Genomic DNA, 12,106 nt, shown 5'->3' with positions numbered 1-12,106 from the left:
TCCCTCTAGTAATGAGAATGCTTAAGATCTTTCTTGACAAATTTCAAGAAATTTTTGTTTTTGATACAGTATTATTATCTAGGGTCACTATGTTATACATTGGAGCCTCAGAACTTATTCATCTTATAACTGAAAGTTTGTACACTTTGACCATTTCTCCATTTCCCCCCAATCCCAATCCCCCTGGCAACCATCCTTCTACTCTCTTTCTCAATGAGTTTGACTTATTTTTTTTCATATTCCACATATAGGTAACACTATACAATATTTGTCTTTCCCTGTCTGTCTTAGTGTAATGCCCTCCAAGTTTCATCCATGTTGTTGCAAATGACAGGATTTTCTTTTTATGGATATATATCTATACCTATATCTATGTAACATTTTTTTTCTTTATGCATTCATTTATCAGCAGACACTTAGGTTCTTTTAATATCTTGGCTATTGTGAATAATGCCACAATAAACATGGGAGTGCATATATTTTTTCGAGGTATTGTTTTTGTTTCATTCAGATAAATACCCAGAAGTGGGATTGCTGGATCACATGGTAGTTTTATATTTATTTTTTGAGGAACTTCCATACTGTTTTCCATAATGTATACCAATTAACATTCCACCAACAGTGTACAAGGATTCCCTTCTTCACATCCTCACCAACCTCTGTTAACTCTTGACTTTTTGATAATAGGCTTCCCAACAGGTGTAGGTAATAAGTCATTATGGTTTAGATTCACATTAGTGACATTGATCATCTTTTCATGTACCTGAAAGTCATTTATATGTATTCTTTGGAAAAACTCCAGTCCTTAGCACATTTTTAATCTATTATTACCATTATTATTATTATCAGTAGTAGTAGTAGTAGTAGTAGTAGTAGTAGTAGTAGTAGTAGTATTGCTAATGAGTTGTGTGAGTTCTTTTTACTGGGGGTGCCAAAAAATGTACACACATTTTAAGAGATATTATCTATGCTCAAGAAGTAGTTCACTGTAATCAGAAGTGTCTGGACGCTGATGGTAACCACTTTGAGCACCTGTGGTAATTGCAGAAGTCAAACGTAACTTGTATTCATCTTTTGTTATTGGTATATATTGAGTATTACAATTAATACAGTTTTTCCTTTTTTTAAATGCGTATACATTTTTTGGCACCCTCTGTATGTTTTGGATATTAACCCTATATCAAAAATGTGGTCATACAAAGAATCGAACAGCAAAGGCTCCACAAGGGACTCCCTGCACAGCAGACAGGGGAGACGAAGAGGCCCACTACTGACTGAGGTCACCTACAGGTGGGAGATTCCCGCGAGTGGAGGGAGGAGGAGGGGGAGAGGCGCGCGGAGACGGAGCCGCGCGGGCGCAGGACGCAGACCTAGCTCAGTGCGCCGAGCTCGCTGCTTCCCGGAACTACCGCAGCTGCGGGAGATCGGACTGCTAGGGCTCCGCCAGGGCTCCACAGGGCTGAGGGGACAGCATATAACACGGCTGAACCCAACGCTCACGGCAGAGACCTCGGAGAAAAGACTGAGGGAAAAAGGCTGAAAACGGTGGTTTAAGCCCGCACTGCCAAGCAGAGAACGGAGCCTTAGGCACTGAGACTAGCCGCCCCCTCCCTCCCCTCCCAGAGCTCGCCCCGCCCCCACCTGCCGGGTGCTAGAAGCGAAACAGTAGCAGTGTCAGATCAAAACAACAGAAAATTTGCTGTTTTGAGAATTGTGGACCGCAAACACAAATTCACAGCCCAACTAGTTCCAGCAAAGGGGAGAGAGCTGTGGAAGCAGGACCGGCTGTGGTGGTGGTCGCCGCCATTGCTCTGGGCCACCTCTCACAACTCACCCCGCCCCTGACCCCACCTATCTGGGCGGATCCCTGCAGGAGTAAACAGAACTGCTGAAACCTACGGGCTCTGAATCAGGAGCTGGAAGAGCTTTGGAACATCGAAAGCTCTCCGCATACCCACAGGGACACTGCGCCCTGTGACCTAGACGAACTATCAACAGAGGAGAATCCCGTCTCCCAGGGAATCCCCCCACTGTGTGAGAAGTTGCAATAGTGCAGAGAAAACATAGCACTACTGTGTGGGAGAAGAAAAATAAGTTGCAGTTGGAGAAATAATAAAACATTCTACTAACAAGTACTGGCAAACAAAAGAAAGACCGCTTTCTATCAATCTGTTGCAGAAGTCATTCCTGTAGATGTCTAGGAAGAGAAATAGTAAACCAGTAATCGCCATGAATAACCAAGGCAACAAGACAGCTCAGAAAGAAAGTGAAAAATCTCCAGAAAAGGCACTTAAAGATACAGAAATATGTCACTTAAATGACAGAGAATTCAAGATTGCAGTTCTGAAAAAACTCAACGAGATACAAGAAAACACAGATAGGCAGTTAAAGGAACTCAGAAACTCAATCAAAGAACAGCATGAGCATTTTACGAAAGAGATTGAAATCTTAAAAAAGAACCAAATAGAATTTCTGGAGATTAAGAACTCAATAGAAGAAATTAAGAATGAAATAACCAGTTTAGGTAGTAGAGTTGACCAGATGGAGCAAAGAATCAGTGACATCGAAGATAGAAACCTGGAAATAAAACAAATAGAAGAAGAAAGAGACTTGAGACTTAAAAGAAATGAAAGAACTCTACAAGAACTTTCTGACTCCATCAGAAAGAGCAATATAAGAATAATGGGCATACCAGAAGGAGAAGAAAGAGAGAAGGGAACAGAGAATATATTCAAACAAATTGTCGATGAGAACTTCCCAAATTTGTGGACAGAACTGGACCCTCGAATCCAAGAAGCAAATAGAACACCTAGTTACCTTAATCCCAACAGACCTTCTCCAAGGCACATTGTATTGAAGCTGTCTAAAATCAATGACAAACAAAGAATCCTCAAGGCAGCCAGGGAAAAGAAGACGGTAACTTACAAAGGAAAGCCCATTAGATTATCATCAGATTTTTCAGCAGAAACTCTACAAGCCAGGAGGGAGTGGAACCAAATATTCAAACTATTGAAAGAGAGAAACCATGAGCCAAGAATAATATATCCAGCAAAGATATCCTTTAGATGTGAAGGAGGAATAAAGACCTTTCCAGACATACAGAAGCTGAGGGAATTTTCTAATACACGACCTGCACTACAAGAAATACTAAAGGAGGCTATTCGACCACCATCAACAGGGACAATTTGTGGCAATCACAACTCAAAAAGGGGGAGAGTAAAGGCCTGAACCGGAATATGGGAATGGAGAAAGTAAGCGTGCTGAAGAAAATGGAATACTCTAAATATCAAACTTTCTTTTACATAAACTTAAGGGTAACCACTCAAAATAAATCCAGAATTGAAATATATACTGAAATAAAAGAAGAAACAAAGGGAAACATCATAGAATACCACCACACAGAAGTAATAGACAACAACAAAAAGGCAAAGAAACAATGGAGACACAACCTTACCAGAAAACTAAGGATAGAATGACAGGAAATCCTCACATATCAATAATCACCCTAAATGTAAATGGACTGAACTCACCCATAAAAAGGCACAGAGTAGCAGATTGGATCAAAAAACTAAACCCAACCATATGTTGTCTCCAAGAGACACATCTCAGCTACAAGGACAAGCATAGACTCAAAGTGAAAGGGTGGAAATTGACACTCCAAGCAAATGGTACCCAGAGAAAATCAGGTGTAGCCATAATGATATCAGATGAAACAGACTTCAAGGTGAAAAAGATAACAAGAGACAAAGATGGACATTTCATAATGGTGAAGGGGACTGTACAACAAGAAGACATAACAGTCATCAATATTTATGCCCCCAATCAGGGAGCACCGAAATACACCAAGCAACTACTAACAGAACTAAAGGGAGAAATTGACCAAAACACAATTATACTAGGGGACTTAAATACATCATTGACAGCTATGGATAGATCATCCAAACAGAAAATAAATAACGAAATAGTAGCCCTAAATGACACATTAGATGAAATGGACATAATTGACATTTATAGAGCACTTCATCCTAAAACATCAGACTATACATTCTTTTCTAGTGTACGCGGAACATTCTCAAGGATAGACCATATATTGGGACATAAAATCAGTCTCAACAAATTTAAGAAGATTGAAATCATACCATGCATATTCTCTTATCACAAGGCTTTGAAATTGGATATCAACTGTAAAAAGAAAGTGGGAAAAAACACAAATACATGGAGACTAAACAACATACTTTTAAAGAAGGACTGGGTCAAAGAAGAAATTAGAGGAGAGGTCAAAAGATACATAGAAACAAATGACAATGAAAATACATCCTACCAAAATTTTTGGGATGCAGCGAAAGCAGTTTTAAGAGGGAAATTTATCTCATTACAGGCCTATCTCAAGAAACAAGAAAACTCCCAAATAAATAACCTCATGTTACACCTCAAAGAACTAGAAAAAGAAGAACAAGTAAAACCCAAGGTCAGCAGAAGAAAGGAAATAACAAAAATTAGAGCAGAACTAAATGAAATAGAGAACAAAAAGACAATAGAAAAAATTAATGTGATAAAGAGCTGGTTCTTTGAAAAGATTAACAAAATTGACAAACCCTTGGCTAGACTTACTAAGATAAAAAGAGAGAAGACACTGATTAACAAAATCAGAAACGTAAAAGGGGAAGTTATCATGGACACCACAGAAATACAAAGGATCATCCAAGAATACTATGAAGGACTATATGCCACCAAATTCAACAACCTAGAAGAAATGGACAAGTTCTTAGAAACATATAGCCTTCCAAGGCTGAACCATGAAGAACTGGAAAATCTAAACAGACCGATCACCAGTAACGAAATTGAATCAGTCATCCAAAACATTCCCAAAAGCAAAAGTCCGGGACCAGATGGCTTCACTAGTGAATTCTACCAAACGTTCAAAGAGGATCTAATACCAATCCTGCTCAAACTCTTCCAAAAAATTGAAGAAGAGACAGTACTCCCTAACTCATTTTATGAGGCCAACATTACCCTGATACCAAAACCTGGTAAGGACAGCACAAAAAAAGAAAACTACAGACCAATATCTCTGATGAATACCGATGCAAAAATCCTAAATAAAATTCTAGCAAATCGAATACAACAATGCATTAAAAAGATTATTCATCACGAACAAGTGGGGTTCATCCCCGGGGCACAAGGATGGTTCAACATACGCAAATCCATCAATGTGATACATCACATAAACAAAATAAAGGACAAAAATCATATGATTATATCAATTGATGCAGAAAAAGCATTTGACAAGATACAACATCCATTTATGATTAAAACACTTAATAAAATGGGTATAGAAGGAAAATACCTTAACATAATAAAGGCCATATATGACAAGCCCTCTGCTAATCTCATAATTAATGGAGAAAAACTGAAAACCTTTGCTCTACGTTCAGGAACACGACAGGGATGTCCCCTATCACCTCTGCTTTTCAACATAGTGTTGGAAGTCCTTGCCAGAGCAATCAGGCAAGAGAAAGAAATAAAAGGCATCCAAATTGGGAATGAAGAAGTTAAATTATCACTCTTTGCAGATGACATGATGCTATATATAGAAAACCCTAAAGACTCCACCAAAAAGCTATTAGAAACAATCAACGAATACAGTAAAGTTGCCGGCTACAAAATCAACGCACAAAAGTCCATTGCCTTCCTATATACTAACAATGAAATCTCAGAAAAAGAAATACAAAAAACAATTCCTTTTGCAATTGCAGCAAAAAGAATAAAATACCTAGGAATAAACTTAACCAAGGATGTGAAAGACCTATATGCTGAAAACTATAAGACATTTTTGAAAGAAATTGAAGAAGACACAAAGAAATGGAAAGACATTCCGTGCTCATGGATTGGAAGAATCAACATAGTTAAAATGGCCATATTACCCAAAGCAATATACAGATTCAATGCAATCCCCATCAAAATCCCAATGGCATATTTTAAAGAAATAGAACAAAAAATCATCAGATTTGTTTGGAACCACAAAAGACCCCGAATAGCCAAAGCAATCTTAAGAAAAAAGAACAATAGTGGAGGTATCACACTTCCTGACTTTGGCTTGTACTACAGGGCTACAATAATCAAAACAGCATGGTATTGGCAGAAAAACAGACACATAGACCAATGGAATAGAATTGAGAACCCAGAAATAAAACCACAGAAATATGGACAGATAATTTTTGACAAAGAAGCTAAAAACATACAATGGAGCAAAGACAGCCTCTTCAATAAATGGTGCTGGGAGAATTGGATAGCCACATGCAAAAGAATGAAACTGGACTGCTATTTGTCACCATGTACCAAAGTTAATTCAAAATGGATCAAAGACTTAAGCATAAGACCTGACACAATAAACTGCATAGAAGAAAACATAGGTACTAAACTTATGGACCTTGGGTTCAAAGAGCATTTTATGAACTTGACTCCAAAGGCAATGGAAGTAAAAGCTAAAATAAACGAATGGGACTATATGAAACTTAAAAGCTTCTGCACAGCAAAAGAAACCATCGACAAAATAAAGAGGCCACCAACTGAATGGGAGAAGATTTTTGCAAACAGTGCCTCCGATAAGGGGCTAGTATCCAGAATATACAAAGAACTCATGCAACTCAACAACAAAAAAACAAACAACCCAATTGAAAAATGGGCAGAGGACTTGAAGAGACATTTCTCCAAAGAGGACATACAAATGGCAAATAGACATATGAAAAAATGCTCAACATCACTAATCATCAGAGAAATGCAAATCAAAACCACAATGAGATATCACCTCACCCCAGTCAGAATGGCTATCATCAACAAGACATATAATAACAAATGTTGGAGAGGCTGTGGAGAAAAAGGAACCCTCATACACTGTTGGTGGGAATGCAGACTGGTGCAGCCGTTATGGAAGGCAGTGTGGAGGTTCCTCAAAGAATTACGAATAGAATTGCCATATGACCCAGCAATCCCTCTTCTGGGTATCTACCCAAAAAATCTGAAAACATTTAGAGATAAAGACACGTGTGCTCCAATGTTCATTGCAGCTTTGTTTACGGTGGCCAAGACATGGAAACAACCAAAATGTCCTTCGATAGATGAATGGATAAAGAAGTTGTGGTATATATACACAATGGAATACTATTCGGCAGTAAGAAAAGATGATATAGGAACATTTGTGACAACATGGATGGATCTTGAGAGAGTAATGCTGAGCGAAACAAGTCAGAGAGAAAAAGCAGAGAACCATGTGATTTCACTGATATGTGGTATATAAACCAAAAACAACAAAAGAACAAGACAAACAAATGAGAAACAGAAACTCATAGACACAGACAATAGTTTAGTGGTTGCCAGAGGGTAAGGGGGGCAGGGGGTGGGGGGTGGGAGATGAGGGTAAGGGGGATCGAATATATGGTGATGGAAGGAGAACTGACTCTGGGTGATGAACACACAATGGGATTTATAGATGATGTAATACAGAATTATACACCTGAAAAAAAAAAATGTGGTTTGTGATATTTTCTCCCATTCCATAGGTTGCCTTTTCATTTTACTGATTGTTTCTTTTGTTGAGGAGAAGCTGTTTAGCTTGTTGTAGTCCCACTTGTTTATTTTTGTTTTCGTTGCTTGCGCTTTGGGTGTCATAGCCATGAAATCATTGACAAGACCAATGTCATGGAGCTTTTTTCCTGTTTTCTTCTAGGAATTTCATGGTGTCATATCTTACCCTTAAGACTAATCCATTTTGAATTAATTTTTGTGAATGGTATAAGACGGGTCCCATTTCATTCTTCTGCAGACAAATATCCAGTTCCCAATAACATTGATTGAAGAGACTATTCTTTTCCCATTGTGTGTTCTTTGCTCCCATGTCAAAGATTAGTTGACCTTACATGCATGGATTTATTTCTGTGCATTCTATCCTGTTCCGTTGGAATGTGTTGTTTAATTTCCACATATTTGTGAATTTTCTATCACTTCTACTGTTATTTATATCTATTTTCATACCATTGTGGTTAGAGAAGATATTTGATATGATTTTAATGTACTTAAATTTGTTAAGACTTGTTTTGTGACCTAACGTATTATATATCTAGAGAATTGTTCCTAAGAATGTGTATTCTGCTGCTTTATGTATGTATGCCTTTTCTTGATCCTGAAAATCCAGACCAGGTTCTGAGAAACTCCCATTGTTTTCCATAGGTCAATGCCCTGAAATGCTTACGTGTGAGAGCCTTTTCCCAATCTCTCATAGTGGAGCCTACTTTCTATGTTTGCTTACTAGCCATCTGCAAAGACCAGCACTCACTGTCTGTAGGAGTGCGTGTCAGGACCTGGTCATAGAAGGAGTGCAGGGAGCGTGGGTGAGGTTGCCAGAGCATTTGGGGTACCTATAGTCTATTTCTGGTGTTCTGCAGGTGAAGCACCTACAGTGATTTATGGGAAGGATTCCTGATGGTCTCCATGAATCAATTAATAGGAAGAACTATGAAGCAGTTAGTAGTATTCCTTTGATGAGTTCTGAGCCCTGGCTGCCATATTCCCAGCCTTTCCTAATCCTTCAGCCTTGCAGATCACCATAGTTATCTGGGTGAGGTGAGAAAGAATTGGGCCTTTTGGGCAGCATCCTGTACATCTGGGAAAACCAGGAGGTACTCACCTATGTCTCTCACTTTCCCTTATGGGAAAAATTGTATGCTGAGAGGGTCTCTCAGCACTGAGCCATGACACTTTGGGAGAGGGGTGACATGGGCAAAGTTAAATTGTTCCTCTTACCCTCTTCAATGTATCTATTCGTGGATTTTTTGTTTTCTCTAACCATGCTCTGGAATTCTTCACTGGGCTCCTACATTCCCACGAAGGTACTCTCCTCTGTGGGTGACTGTCAAAATCATTGTTCTGTGGGGGTAATGACAGTGGAAAACTCCTCTTTCACCTTCTTGCTGACATCACTCCCTTAAAGCAAGTTTTAAAAGTCAATACTTTGGAAAGGACAGTAAATGCAATAATTGGTTCTGGGGAAACTGGATATCCACATGTAAAATAATGAGGTTGGACCCGTACTTTATACCATATACAAAAATTAACTCAAAGTGAATTAAAGACATAAATGTAAGAGGTAAAACTATCAAAACATTAAAAGAAAACATAGTGGAAAAGCTTCATAAAATTGGATTTTGTGATGATTACTGGGATGTAACACCAAATGCTTAGATTACAAAAGAAAATAGATAAATTGGATATCATCAAAATTTAAAAAAACTTTTCTGCATCAAAGGACTTTCAAGAGAGTAAAAAGAAGACACACTGAATGGGAGAAAGTATTTACAAATCATATATCTGATAAGAGATTAGTATCCAGAATATACAAAGAACTCCTACAACTCAAACACAACAACAAGACAACTCAATATAAAAATGTACAAAAGACTTGGATAGACATTTCTCCAAAGAAGGTATACAAATGGACAGTAAGCATATGAAAATATGCTCAACATCACAATAATTAGGGAAATACAAATCAAAACCACAATGAGATAACCACTTCACATCCATTGGCATGGTTGTTATATATAAAAGAAACAGAAAATAAGTATTGGCAAGGATGCAGAAAAATTGGAAACCTTGTGTATTGCTGGTGGGAATGTAAAATGGTATAGACATTGTAGAAAATAGAATGATTGTTCCTGAAAAAGTTAAACATAAAATTACCATGTGATCCAGCAATTTCACTGTTAGGTATATACTCAAAAGAACCAAAGACAGGGACTCAAATAGATACTTGTACACCAATGTTCATAGCAGTATTATTCACAATCGTCAAAAGGTGGAAACAACCCAAATGTTCATCAATGGATGAATGGATAAAGAAAATATGGCATATACATATAATGGAATATTTTTCTGCCTCAAGGAGAAATAAAATTCTGATGCATGCTACAACATGGATGAACCTTTAACAGACACAAAATGACAAATATACGATTGCATTTATATGACGTACATAGAAAAGGCAATTTCGTAGAGACATAAAGTTACCAGGGGTTGAGGGGAGGGAGGAAAAGGGAGGTATTGTTTAATAGGCAGAGAATCTCTGTTTCGGATAATGAAAACATTTTGGAATTGTATATTGGTGATGATGGCACTACATTGTGAATGTACTTAGTTGTATTCTTTAAAATGGTTACTAAAAAAAATCATCCACATGGATTAATATCAATATTTGGCAGTACCTATCTGTATGAAAATATATTTTCAAAGATAAAACACATAAAAACTCAAAACAAATCATTGACAGATACATTTGAATCGATTTTTATAATAGGGAAGAATAACTTTGAACCTAAGCTAAGATAAATGTTACCTTAAATTTTTAATTCTTGGAGGCAGGTGATCATAAGCAACAAATTTCCAGTTATAAGATTAATAAGTACTAAGGGTGTAATGTACAATATGATGACTATAGTTAACACTGCTCTATTATATATCTGTATATCTATATCTATATCTATATAGTTAAGTGAGTAAATCTTAAGAGTTCTCATCACAAGGAAAAAAATACTTTTTTTTTTTTTTTGCTTTTTATTGTATCTACATGAGATGATGGATGCTAACTTATTGTGTTAATCATTTCACAATATATGTAAGTGAAACCATTACGGAGTGATGTCATCAAAATGGCTGCGTGAGGTGAGCCTCTGTAAAGCTCCCCTGGAATGTACAACTAATCCAACAAAAATAACTCCACAACAACTCCCTGCACAGCAGAAAGGCAAGACGAAGAGGCCTAATACTGAATTCACCTAAAGGTGGGCGAATTGCACGAACGGGAGAGGAGGGAAGGGAGAAGTGCGGAGCCAGAGCCACATGGGCACAGGACGCAGACCTAGCTAAGTGCTCCAAGCTTACTGCATCCCGGAACTACCGCAGCTGCGGGAGAGAGAAGAACTCATACTGCTAGGGCTCTGCTTATGGCTGACTGGGCTGAGGGTACTTTCTTTTACATAACTTAAGGGTAACCACTCAAAAAAAATCCAGAACTGAAATATGTACTGTAATAAAATAAGAAACAGAGGGAAACATCATAGAATACCACCACACAGAAATAATAGACAACAACAAAAAGACAAAGAAACAATGGAGACACAGCCTTACCAGAAAACTAAAGATAGAATGACAGGAAATCCTCACATAGCAATAATCACACTGACGACTGTTATGTCTTCTTGTTGTATAGTCCCCTTTAGCATTATGAAATGTCCATCTTTGTCTCTTGTTATCTTTTTCACCCTGAAGTCTGTTTCATCTGATAGCATTATGGCTACACCTGATTTTCTCTGGGTACCATTTGCTTGGAGTGTCTATTTCTACCCTTTCACTTTGAGCCTATGCTTGTCCTTGTAGTTGAGATGTGTCTCTTGGAGACAGCATATGGTTGGGTTTAGTTTTTTGATCCAATCTGCTACTCTGTGCCTTTTGATTGGTGAGTTCAGTCCATTTACATTTAGGGTGATTATTGCTATGTAAGGATTTCCTTTCATTCTATCTTTAGTTTTCTGGTAAGACTGTGTCTCCATTGTTTCTTTGCCTTTTTGTTGTTGTCTATTATTTCTATGTTGTTTCCCTCTGTTTCTTCTTTTATTACAGTACATGTTTGAGTTCTGGATTTTTTTTGGGTGGTTACCCTTAAATTTATGTAAAAGAAAGTTTGATTTTTAGACTATTCCATTTTCTTTAGCACGCTTACTTTCTCCATTCCCATATTCCGGTTCAGGCCTTTACTCTGCCCCTTTTTATGTTTTGGTTGCCACAAATTGTCCCTGTTGATGGTGGTCGACTAGCCTCCTTTAGTCTTTCTTGTAGTGCAGGTCGTGTATTGGAAAATTCCCTCAGCTTCTGTATGTCTGGAAAGGTCTTTATTCCTCCTTCATATCCAAAGGATATATTTGCTGGATATGTTTTTCTTGGCTCATAATCTCTCTCTTTCTATAGTTTGAATATTTGGTTCCACTCCCTCCTGGCTTAGAGTTTCTGCTGAAAAATCTGATGATAATCTAAGGGGCTTTCCTTTGTAGGTTACCGT

The sequence above is a fragment of the Rhinolophus sinicus genome, chromosome 18 (assembly GCF_057876585.1).
Source record: "Rhinolophus sinicus isolate RSI-liver-muscle chromosome 18, RSI-T2T, whole genome shotgun sequence".
In the NCBI taxonomy this organism is placed as follows: domain Eukaryota; kingdom Metazoa; phylum Chordata; class Mammalia; order Chiroptera; family Rhinolophidae; genus Rhinolophus; species Rhinolophus sinicus.
The sequence above is the reverse complement of the archived record's forward strand: the minus strand, read 5'-3'. Positions refer to the sequence as shown.